The sequence below is a fragment of the Lonchura striata genome, chromosome 2, assembly GCF_046129695.1.
Source record: "Lonchura striata isolate bLonStr1 chromosome 2, bLonStr1.mat, whole genome shotgun sequence".
Classification (NCBI taxonomy): Eukaryota; Metazoa; Chordata; class Aves; order Passeriformes; family Estrildidae; genus Lonchura; species Lonchura striata.
The window spans coordinates 27,231,627-27,242,586 of record NC_134604.1 but is presented as its reverse complement, the minus strand read 5'-3'; positions in this window follow the sequence as shown (position 1 = coordinate 27,242,586).

The window sequence follows — 10,960 nt, the reverse complement described above, 5'->3', positions numbered from 1 at the left end:
GAGCTGAGGGTAACCAGAGAGGTGAGCAAGGAAGTGATAGGAGCACTGTGTGTGCTTCTGGCATCCTGTGGACCTGCTGGCTCAGGGCTCGTGGTCATGTTTAGACTCTTGGGAGCACACAACTCCACCAAGCGATACGGAAAGGAGCCTTTGGCTGCCCCCGCCGTGGAGGGCTCTGGTGCCTGAGAAGGACACCTCCCACGGGGCAGGGGTGGCCAAAGTCCTGATGGGAGCTGGCCAAGGCATGTCAGCCATAGCTGATATAGTCCTAAAGCATCCCTGTTCCAACAGGCCTATGAACAGCTTGCGGGAGGTGCAGGAAAGAAGGGAGCCTTTGTCACCACACGGAACAAAGGCCAGTCTGTGAGGCCGAGGGTAATGCTGACCCAACCAGCATCAGCTGCCGCTGTTTCTTCCGTCACACTGACAATGCACACTTGCAGGGCTTCTCACCCTGTGAGGAGAATGGGATTTAGTGATACCATAAGTTAGTCAAACAGCAGCCAAGATACCAATTCAAGTCCCTTTCAATGGATGCAACGTTTGCTTTGTGCTGTTTTTCTTCCACTTCCTGTATTTTGCACTAAGCCTCATTTCCTCTCCCTTTTTCTCTACGGCACAAGCAACACAAATGCATACACAGACTTTCACTACTCTCCCTTCTATTTAGCTCCTATTTTGGAGGAAACAGCTGAGTATTTATCTTATAGAGAGATCAAATGTTTTTCCAACACAGCTCTCAGAGAAACAAACAATGTTAACCACTGAAACCACCACTGGCGTGCATCAGCTGTGTCATGTCCACCCAAATGAATGGGACAGTGTACCTCGCTTCTTCAGGCTGCCAGGACCTTGGGTAGACACTGGATCAGGGTCTTCCAGTAAGTTTGCTCTGGGGCTGGGAGAGAGGCCACAGCCAGTCCCTGCTGGGGGCTGACCTTGGCAGGAGCACAAGCGAGGAAGCCAGGCTGTGGAGTGACGCTTGGTTGCTGGCTGGTGACCTTGTGTTGCCATTAGATAACCCCTGGAACAAGAGCCAGCCAGGAGCTCCATGTGCCGGAGCTGGCTGAGGTGAGCTGTCCCTGCCCTTGCCACCCATCCACGCTGGGCAAAAGGGCTTTGCCCCTGTCTGCTGAGAAACACAGTCCTGGTCCTGTGGCTCCCACTGGCAGGGCTGCAGGCAGCTGGTAGAGCGAGGGAGAGGGGACAGGGCACAGGTCCTGTCACTGCCAGTGTCCTCACAGCACCTGGAGCAGTGCACACTCGGTGCACAGAGGCACGTGCTGAGCTACAGCTTCCCTTTTCTCTTGAGCTGTTATCCAGGTGTGAAGATGGCTCTCTGAAGTTTCCTCTCTATCACATCTGTGCCTGCTGTCTGCATGGTCCAGAGGAAGGCATGCTGTTGGCCTAGATTTTGTCTTTGTCTGCCAGCCACTTGCTTAACTGCTTCCCGTTGGTGAAAATTCCTGTAAAATCAGGGCAGTTCTGGCTGACTCTCTGAAGTTCTAGAGATTGGCCACAGATGAGCTGAGATGTGTGCAGCTTGAGCTGGGAAATCTCTCAAGGATCTCTCTTGTTCATGAATTCAAGGGTAAACCAGTGTCCAGACTGAAGCCAGGAAAAAAAAAATCTTTGTTCTGGTCAGGTAGGGAAGAATTGTGTGAATGTGACTTGACTTGGCTGCCCAGGATTTCATCTGGCAGATACAGTCCTGCTATTGCAAGGAGCTGGGAACTGGCACTCCTGTGCTTACAGGCTTTTGTTTGGAAAAGTTCCCATCAGTTAGAGGTGCTGGGAAGGATTTCTTGGGACAGAGAAGGAGCAGAGTTTGGAAGTAATAAACACAAAGGTGCCTCTTTATTGACCACAGGCAGGCCTCTGTCCTGCAAATTAATAACTGAATTATTAAGTAATCTGTGATGGTCACACAATGCCAGACATACCAAGAAAATGTCAGAGCAGAAGGTTGAAGGTCTTAAAGCTCCAGAGGAGCTCTGGGGCTACGGGAAGCAGCAGAGGAAGGTCAAAGACTGCTTCAGTCAGTGCCTGCATGAAATGTGAGCAAATAAAAAGATCTCAAGAAATAGTCCTATTTCTTACGCTGTCTGGCTCTGATGTGCTTGTTAGGTTTGGTAGTTTTAGGGGAGGAGAAAGGAAAAGAGGAGCATAGCCAGCTCCCTTAGAAGAGACCAGCCCATGGCTGGAACTGAAAACAAGGACTGCTGGAGAGCCAGAACTAACCCTGGCTGTGCCAAGCAACACAGTGCATCCCCCCCTAAAAACATGGCTATGCCTGGGTGAATAGTGTCCTGAAACTGTTTGCAGAGCTGGGAATCCACATCACTGCAAGAAAGGGAGCAAGGACCTGCAGAGCAGAGTGTGTGGACAAAGGATGACTGCACACAGACCTGTGGGCCCTGCGCAAGACATGCAAGCCACAAAAATCTGAATGTGGCTGGATACAGCTGATGCCATAATATGATAGTGCATGAGACTGGCTCCAGTTCAGTGGGGCTGTGGTAGAGCACACAGCATAGAAGAGATTCAGTTTGGTGGCTGCTGATGCCTATCATTGCCAGTAAAATAGAGGAATGGACAAAATGGGAAATTATCCTGCTTATTCTGAAATTATCCTTCTTATTCTTTTATCCTTCTTGTTCTGCTTAGATCCCAAGAAGGTCATAAACTGGCTCAGAAACTTTCTACACAATTCATCTCCCAGAAACCCTCCTATCACAGTCTCAAGAAGCTTTCCAGTGCAGGGCAACTATGATGTAATAGTGTAATGCCATGTGTGTAAATACAGACACAGATTGCAGAGATATACACATGTCTGTATAAAGGTGTATGTTTGCATATGTATGCATGTATATGTGGCACATATAGAGAAGAAATCTCTTTCAAAGAGCCAGAGACTCTGAACAGCCCCAGAATCACTCAGTGGGACGTGCTCTATGCCCTGGCAGTGAGGGCACTGCAAAAGGGGAGCACCTGGGGCACATAGACAAGGGCAGAGCAGCCCAGGGTAAGTTGAAGCCAGCACTTTCTGGCCAAAATTAACAGGCTCCTTGTTGCCTAATATGTAGAACTCATCCCAGGGAGTTGTGAGAGAGTCTTGAGCTGTGGTATGCACATGTGGAGGGCAGAGCAGTACCTTGCTTGAGTTAACAGTACCATCATGTGTTAACCTGGGCAGGAGTGTTCTTTTGTCACCGTTGTCACCAGGGTGTGAGTGCTAACTGGAAAGCTTCTTTACCCTGGAGTGCAGAATCTAAAGGGAAGAAGCTGGATTGCATCCTCAGCTCCCCTGGCTTTGGCACACATAGCTGAGCTCCCCAAATATTGCTTTAGCAGAGAGTTGGACACGGAGCAGAACAAGGAGGGTGTCTCTTGCACAGTGCGGTGACCCGAGCCCAGCTTCACAAATTCAGCATAAAGGAAGAATAGCAGCAAAAGCATCCTTGAGCCTCAGCCAGAATCTGCCCGAGAGGGAATTTCAGGTGCCATTTCTGCTGGAGGTCAGGCCAGCGTGGTCCAGGTCAGATTCCTGTCAGAGGTGGCTCTGCTGTCTGCAAGATGATCTCCAGGCTGAGTCTGAAATGCTGGTGGTGGGCAGCAGATGCACCTCCACCTCGTCCAGCACTGCCAAGAGTGTGGAATTTTTTCTCATGGAAACTGTCAAGCTGGGTTGAGCATGGAGATAGCTTTCCACCCTAGAGAGGGTGGATGGAGGCATTCTTTTGCTGTGGAGAGTTGGGGAGTCAGGAGGAAAACATGGCCTCTCCTGTTGCCATGCTGGTCACTGATGGCAGCCTTGCTCTGGCTGTGCCCTTCTGCCCCAGCCCCAAGTCTGCATGCTGGCTGTACTGTCCCTGCAATTTAAGGTTTGTTTGACCAGCAGGGAACCACCAAAGAGTGTGTTCAAGATAAAGACAAGACTGTATTGTTTGTGGAAGAGGAGATCAGACTGGATCCAAGGAGCAGAGGAAAGATCTCGTCTGAAGTTCATTACCTTCATGTAACTCAGGGTGGGTCAGAGCCTTGAATGTGCAGGGCAGGAAAGAGATTAAATGAGGAAGAATGGAAAAGGTAAAGCCACAAGTATTTGAAGGCCAGGAAGGGAACATTCTGCTCAGCTGCCTGGACAGGGGTTTATGATTATTTTCTATGCAGTTCAGTTGTATTATCCTCCATGAAAAATCATTGGCCGTGGAGATATCTGATAAGAACTTAGCTGGCATCAGCTGGGAGAACAAAATGTCAAGAATGCATCACACTGCACCCCCACTTTTACCAGCAGGCAGAACGTTGGTCTGGGAACAGTGTGTTGCTCACCCTTATCTCTAATTGCCCTGTTTGCCTAGCTTCTTTACTGCCTCCTAATGAATGCAAATATGATGTGTTGAGATTTGATCTTCTTCTAAGAACCCCTTCCCCTCCTGCCTCTCACCTCCTGACCTGTGTTCCCTAATACATGGCCTTGGATGGTGATGGGAGGTCTGGGGAGCTGGGAATTGTGTGAGCACAGAGGAATACCTCTAATTTGGCTAGCTCTGCACTCCTGTGCCAAGCTTCCCCACAGAGCAGGAAAAGGTTGCCATTTTTGGCAAAATCTATCTGCTCCCAAGTGCTTCACAGTGAAGCAAAGCAAAAATCCCCTTCCTCACTCATTTTGGCAAGAAAGGGGATACGAGCTGTGGGTTGCTGAACAGCCTCAGCCTACACCATGACTGTCCAGGGTAGACAGGAGATGTCAGGATCAGGCACCACCAGGAGGAACAGCTTCATGGGGAACCGATGGATTGAGGTGGGACACACAGTACAGGAGCTCAAGGGCTTTTCTTTTCCTGCCCATGCCACAGCTCCTTCCATCAAACCTGCCCCTCGCCTCCGTGGGACTGGAGAGCTGTGTCACCAGCACACTCAGTGGGTGCAGGAGCTCATCCCACACATATGTGAGGAGCTGTTTTTCTAACAGTAACACAGAAATGGCATCTGAAAACACTTTTGTTCCTCAGTAAGGTGAAACAGGCCTTGTTAGTGTGGAATCCTAATGTTAGCCTGAAATTCAAAGATGGACTGACCTCCCTTTTCCTGATCAAGCCTTGATAGGCATGAAGCTGTGAAAGAAAAGGCTTTTATTTACTCCTTCTTTTCTCAAGCTTGACTGTAGCAGAGTGTCTTTCTCAAGACTTGCTTGGAAGGCTTTTCTTCCCCCATCCATTGTGAACCATCACATACTTATGGCCCAACAAGGCATGTCCTAAACTGCTGCTCAGATCTGCTGGCAATTCGGTTAATTTCTGTGAAACCCTGGGTAAAATACGTCTCTCCCTGTGTTGTTGGATGTACAATGCAATCTCTGTCCCTGGGGACTACTGCACCCTTCCCAGACTGCTGCTGGAGGGTATCCAGAGCCAGCTCCCTGATCTCCCTTAGGGCACAGCTGGGATGCTGAGCTGCTGGGGCTCAAGCCCCAGTGACACCCTGGGAGCAATAGCATTGCTGAGCTCTCCCTAGACAGCAGGACAAGCCTACTCAAACCTGAAAGGTGGTCAGGCAAAAGAGTATTTATGTAGCTGTATTTATACAGCTGTACGTGGAAGATATTTGTGGGCATGTATTTAAACAGCTAGATCTTGCTTGAGTGATTTATTAAAAAAATACGGATATTGATCTAGTACCGATATCCAACTGTGATGGACAAAAACTCTCTAGCAGTTTAAAGTTAGAAAGTGTGTGTTTATTCAACACTGGGCAGCGTGTGGGATCTCTCCCAAATACACATGGCACCTTCCAGGTCTTTTATCCATACAAGTATTGAATACCCAAAATAGAAATACATATTCATAATTTTGGTACATCCCATTACTTGCTCCATATGCTAATAATTTCAAAAGCTATTAAGCATGCATAGTTTGTTCCTTGAAATGGGTCGGTGTCCCTTTCATAGGGAGGGGCCCCAAAATGAGGAAGTAAATGAAGTCTTCCTCATTCTGACCTTTCTACCTTTTCAATGCAAATATGACAAATGAACTCTTGGTAGAACTCCCATTCCTTGTCTTCAATTGGTTTCAGAACAGAGGAGGCCCACAATTGTCTTATGTTCCTAAAAGCTCTTTGTCAGTTTCTATATTCTTCATTATAAACCCAGCTAACTAAACATTGTGCTGACAAGCAATCAGTTATTAGTTAACTACTAACTCCTAACTTCATCAAGGCCTACTCATTTATTATTTTAATTAACTCTAGTAAGGCTTATTTCTAACTAAAATCGTAGCTCCTCTAAAATCTCTAAATTCCTTAAAGTTTACGTTTCATGAGTGTTCAGGAGTTAATATTCCACTGATATGAGTGATACAGGCCAGTCCTTCAGGACAACATGAACAGAGAACTCCTGACATGGTTGTTACACACCACGTGTGTGTGTGTTCTGGGGAGGCAGTTCATGGATGTCAGCTGAGAATCCAGCAACCACGTGCATGCAGCACTGGGTGGAGAGCTTCATTTGGGGGTAACTCATGGATATGGCACTGAGGACAGGAAGAGGTTCTGGGTGCTTCTTCCAAATTTGGTTCTAATTTGGGGATCTCACCCATGGCGTGACCCTGCTGACACCAGTGTGAGTTCCTTGATTTTAGTAATGATGTGTGGGGGTTTAAAGATGTGGATGAGTTCAGGCAACTGATTGCAAAAAACACACTGAAATCCAGAATGAAAAAGAGGAAGGCTCAGGCAAACTGTAGCTAGCTGACTGCTTCCAGAGGAGGTAGTGAGGACTCTGCCCTGACTGCTCTGTCTGTGACCAAAATAGACCTTCTCCAGCAGATCCTGGGGGTGGTCATCTCAGTATTAAGTTTTCTTTCCTATCATACCTTCATTATTTCCAGGTGATCACACTGTTCCCAGTAGCTTGTTCTGACTGCCAGCAGTGCAGCTGAGATGTTCTTGACCCCTGGTCTATGGTAATTAGAAGGCTTTGCCGGAAGCCTTCAAGTGCTATCTGTTGCTTTGGGAGTGATTTGTCCAAGATGGTCAATTTTCACTGTGGAGGAGAAGGAAGGTCACTCGGAAATGTTCTCTCCAAGGAAAAACTCCCTTCATTTCTATTTTAATCTCTCCGGGGATTAATTGCCTCCTAAAAAAAAACCTGGAAGAGCAGAGAAGTAAGAGCATGCAGGCAAGCACGTGTGATAAGGACAAGCTGGGGACAGCCATGTTTCAGACTGGCTGTTGTACAGACTTGCTTTTAGTAAGTATTTTGTAAAAGGGAAAAGCCATTAAAAAGGGACAGGAAAATGTCCCTGCATGATTAGCTGTAGACACAACTTTAAAAAACAGCAGAAAATACCCTAACTGGACAGAAAAAGCCCAGCTGTCTGCTGAGCACTCCCTTTCCCTTCTCCTCTGCCTGTGAGCCCGCTTTGTCTTCTGGGGCAGCACGGAGCTGTGGGGAGACTGTTCTCAACCATTTCAGGTTGTAGCTTGACAATGTGGTAAACCTCCTGCCATCAGATCAAACACACCCCAGCCATACACAGGGCAGATAAGTATAAACTTGTTGGTTCAAAATACTTTTTGAGCTTTTGAGACAATAGTTCTTGCACAGCCAAGCTTCATGGCTGTGCTGCTCCATTTTTTCTCTGGGTCAGGTGCTGCTCATTCTCCCACTCATGGGATGAAGCCATCAAGAGCACCACACAATGCTTATTTAATGGAAAGGAGCCCTGTCACTGTGCCTTAGCCAGACCAGATTTATAGGGATGGGTGATGCAGGAGGGCATTGGCTGGATGAAAACTATCGGATTGTCACTACAGAATACCTGTCACCAAAGATATGTGTGGATAGACAGGCAAGTGTTTTATGACTGGAGGGTATCAGGAGGTTCTGTGAAAGCCAGGTAACCAAGAGGAGTCACAACTGAGCTGGGTCAGTTTGTCTGGGCAAGGCTCACCATCAGAACTCCTTTGGCCAGTGCTGGTGCTGAGCTGTGTGGAGCTGCATCCTCCACAACAGTGCTCTTGTTGACTTCTGGGCTCCATTTAGTTGTGAAACCTGACCCTTGTATCCTATGTCCAGCAGGTATGAAGACCAAAGTAAATAAGCCTCAATAGAATCCACACTTGTTAGGGACAGAACGCGTGTTAGATTTCATAATTCACCTTGGGACTCATTTGCTGAAGGCTGCTCCCAGCCCATTAGCACTGATGTCTGTTTTTAGCCCTGATTCCTGTCAGCTGTGGGTCCCAGTCCATGAATGTGACATGCTGTCAAGAATCCCTTTTTTTTTTACCCTTTAACATTTAAAAAACAGCTGTGGGGTTTTCTTCTGCGGGCTGTTCAGCATCTTCTGCCACAGGAAAGGAAAAAGCTGAGCTGCAGTGCCTGTGGAGAGGTTTCCCATTCCTCATGGCTGAAGATTTTCTAGCCATCCCTGAATTTCTGGCTTATTTCAGTGCATTAGGGATCCAGTTCAGTGAGCACATAGGACATGGGAGTGCTGGCTAGGCAAACTTCTGGGAAGTGACACCAACCTTCCCAGGCATGCTTAGAAAGCACAGCTATTTTCCAGCTAGAGTTGGAAAGTTCTGGTGGCATTTCATGGGAGGGTTTTCAGTATCTCCTTCCTGATCAGATCTCCCCACTGGGCTGTTTGAGCTGGCTCTTTGCCAGACAGCAGCTTAAGCCTCCCAGAGGCAGAGGGAAAGTTTTGTGTACCATGCAGGAAAGTGTGGGGCCTCCTAAAGTGAAAGGAAGCACATAAATGAAAGATTGTCAGCTGCTGTTATCAGAGCTTGGCAAATCAGCCATATTTTCTTCCCAGCCTTCTGAAGAGTCAGACAGCTTAAAGGTTCACGCAAGTGAAGGAGTTACTGTGCTTGGAAAGCCAGATGAAAGAAGCACGGAGATGGATGATATAATGGGAGCAAAGATGAGTGTGATGAGATGGATTTCCATCCTTCCATAAAGGGAGTAAATCTTTCCACAGACACAGACCTTCTGCCATACTTTTCATCAGCAAAGCCCAGAGGCCCTTGGGATGGCACATGGAGTGATGGGGAAAGAGAAGGGCTGGAGAGACTGAAGGAGAGGTAGAGGAACAAAGCAACATCTGAAGCAAGTGCAGGCAGGATGTGAGCAAGCCTGCAGCAGTGAGCTGTGGGAGGGCACAGAAGGTGCTCTATGCATTGCCACAGTTTAGGAGGTGATGGAGTAAGAAGCTGTGAGTGTAAGCTATAGAAGGTCCCTGGGATGCATGTTCAAAGCCAGACTCCTGGCAAGCATATCCACAGAGCTTTACTGAATATAATTGTTTATACATTTTCACCTAATTGGGGTTAATCTGCTTTCTACTTTGGCTAATCAGCTGATTCGGAGGCCTAATAGGTTGGAGGGGGAAGTTTTGCTTTTCTCCTGTTTTCAAGGCCATGGAGTCAGGGGCAAGCGAGCACTGTGGAGGGGCTCAGAGCTGCCTGTTGTCAAGTCTGGTAGAAAAGTGCTTTATCCCTTGAGGAATGGTGCTGGGGAGCAGGTCCTCAGGAGGGACTAGTGCCTTTCTTCTTGCTAATTGGCAGATCTTGTGAAAACAAAGGATTACTAGGGAAAAATCTCCTCTGCAAGAGCCCAGCACTGAGCGAGGTACCTGCTCTGCAGAGGTCTGCTGAGGCTCCCACCTGCTGGGGGGTACCATTCCCAGCTGGCCCCATGCCCTGCCCTCATCCTTCTGCCCCAGGCCCCCACCTCCAGCAAAGGATATGCATGATTCTGGCACAGACATCTGGTGTCCATCCACTCAGGCATTGATGCTATTTCAGGCTCCTTTGCTGGGTGGTGAGTCATGGGCATCTCATGCAAAATCTTCCATGTCACTTCAGGCTAAAGGAGATGGTGTTGCCATCATAAGCACATCCTGCCCTTTGAGGGTGGGAAAAAGTCAGGGTGAGCTCAGCCATGTGTGTGTAGCCTGTGCTACAGGGAAGCTGCTGTAAATGCTGGCTCTAATTACTGCTCATTACTTAGCTTGTGAATATTGACCAGCACCTAGAGCCAATACAGAACATCCTCCATTTCCTTCTCTACCACCCTGGCCCTGGTTACCTGCTCCCTTCCCCAGGCATTGGAGCTCCAGCCACCCGAGTCACAGCTCCCTCAGCCCCTTACCCAGGCAAGGATGTCAGAGCACAGTGGGGTGAAGCTTTCCTTTAACACAAGTCCCTGCTTGTCCAGACTTGGCTTCAGAGTAGTCTTCTTTGAGAAGATGGCAACTAAACTGGTGAGTCACAGCATGAAGTGCAAGAAATGCTCCTGGCCTGGTGTGAAATGTCCAGGTGAGGTGGAACTCCTGAAGATCAACTGTAGCCAAAAAAACATTCCTGCAGGATGTGGTTGGAAAGGAGCCTCAACTACAGTGAAGCACAAGGATAGCCCAACAAGGAGCCCTGGGAGCCACTGGGGAGGGGGTCAGCTCTGGCCTCGATGTTCTGAGCAGCAGCTGGACCTTCAGGGGTCCCTCCTCACCTACCCCCTTTTGAGCCTTAGTGAGAAGCCCAGTGCTAAGGCTGTTTAAAACTGAAATGTCAGGGAGAGTAACAGGACCTCTTTTTTTTTTCCTTCTTTTTTTTTTTTGCCAGTATCTGACAACCAACACTGATTTTGCAACTTCACTGCAGTGGGTCTGAAGCACTGACTAAAATGTTTAAGGAAGTGTAAGGCCCGAGTCAAGGAAGGGTCACGCCTGGGAGGACCAAGTGTCATGTCTGCATCACTTCTCAGTCATCATCAGATCCAGTAACACACATCCCACCTTTTTTCCTTCCTCCCTTAGTGCAACTCATCCTCTCCCCTTCCCAACTGGGATCACCTCACGCCCAGTTGCATCAATTCAACTGTTAGCATGGGCAGACTCCAACAATTGGAAGACTTTATTATTATTATTTTTAATCATCTCCAACTGGGGGT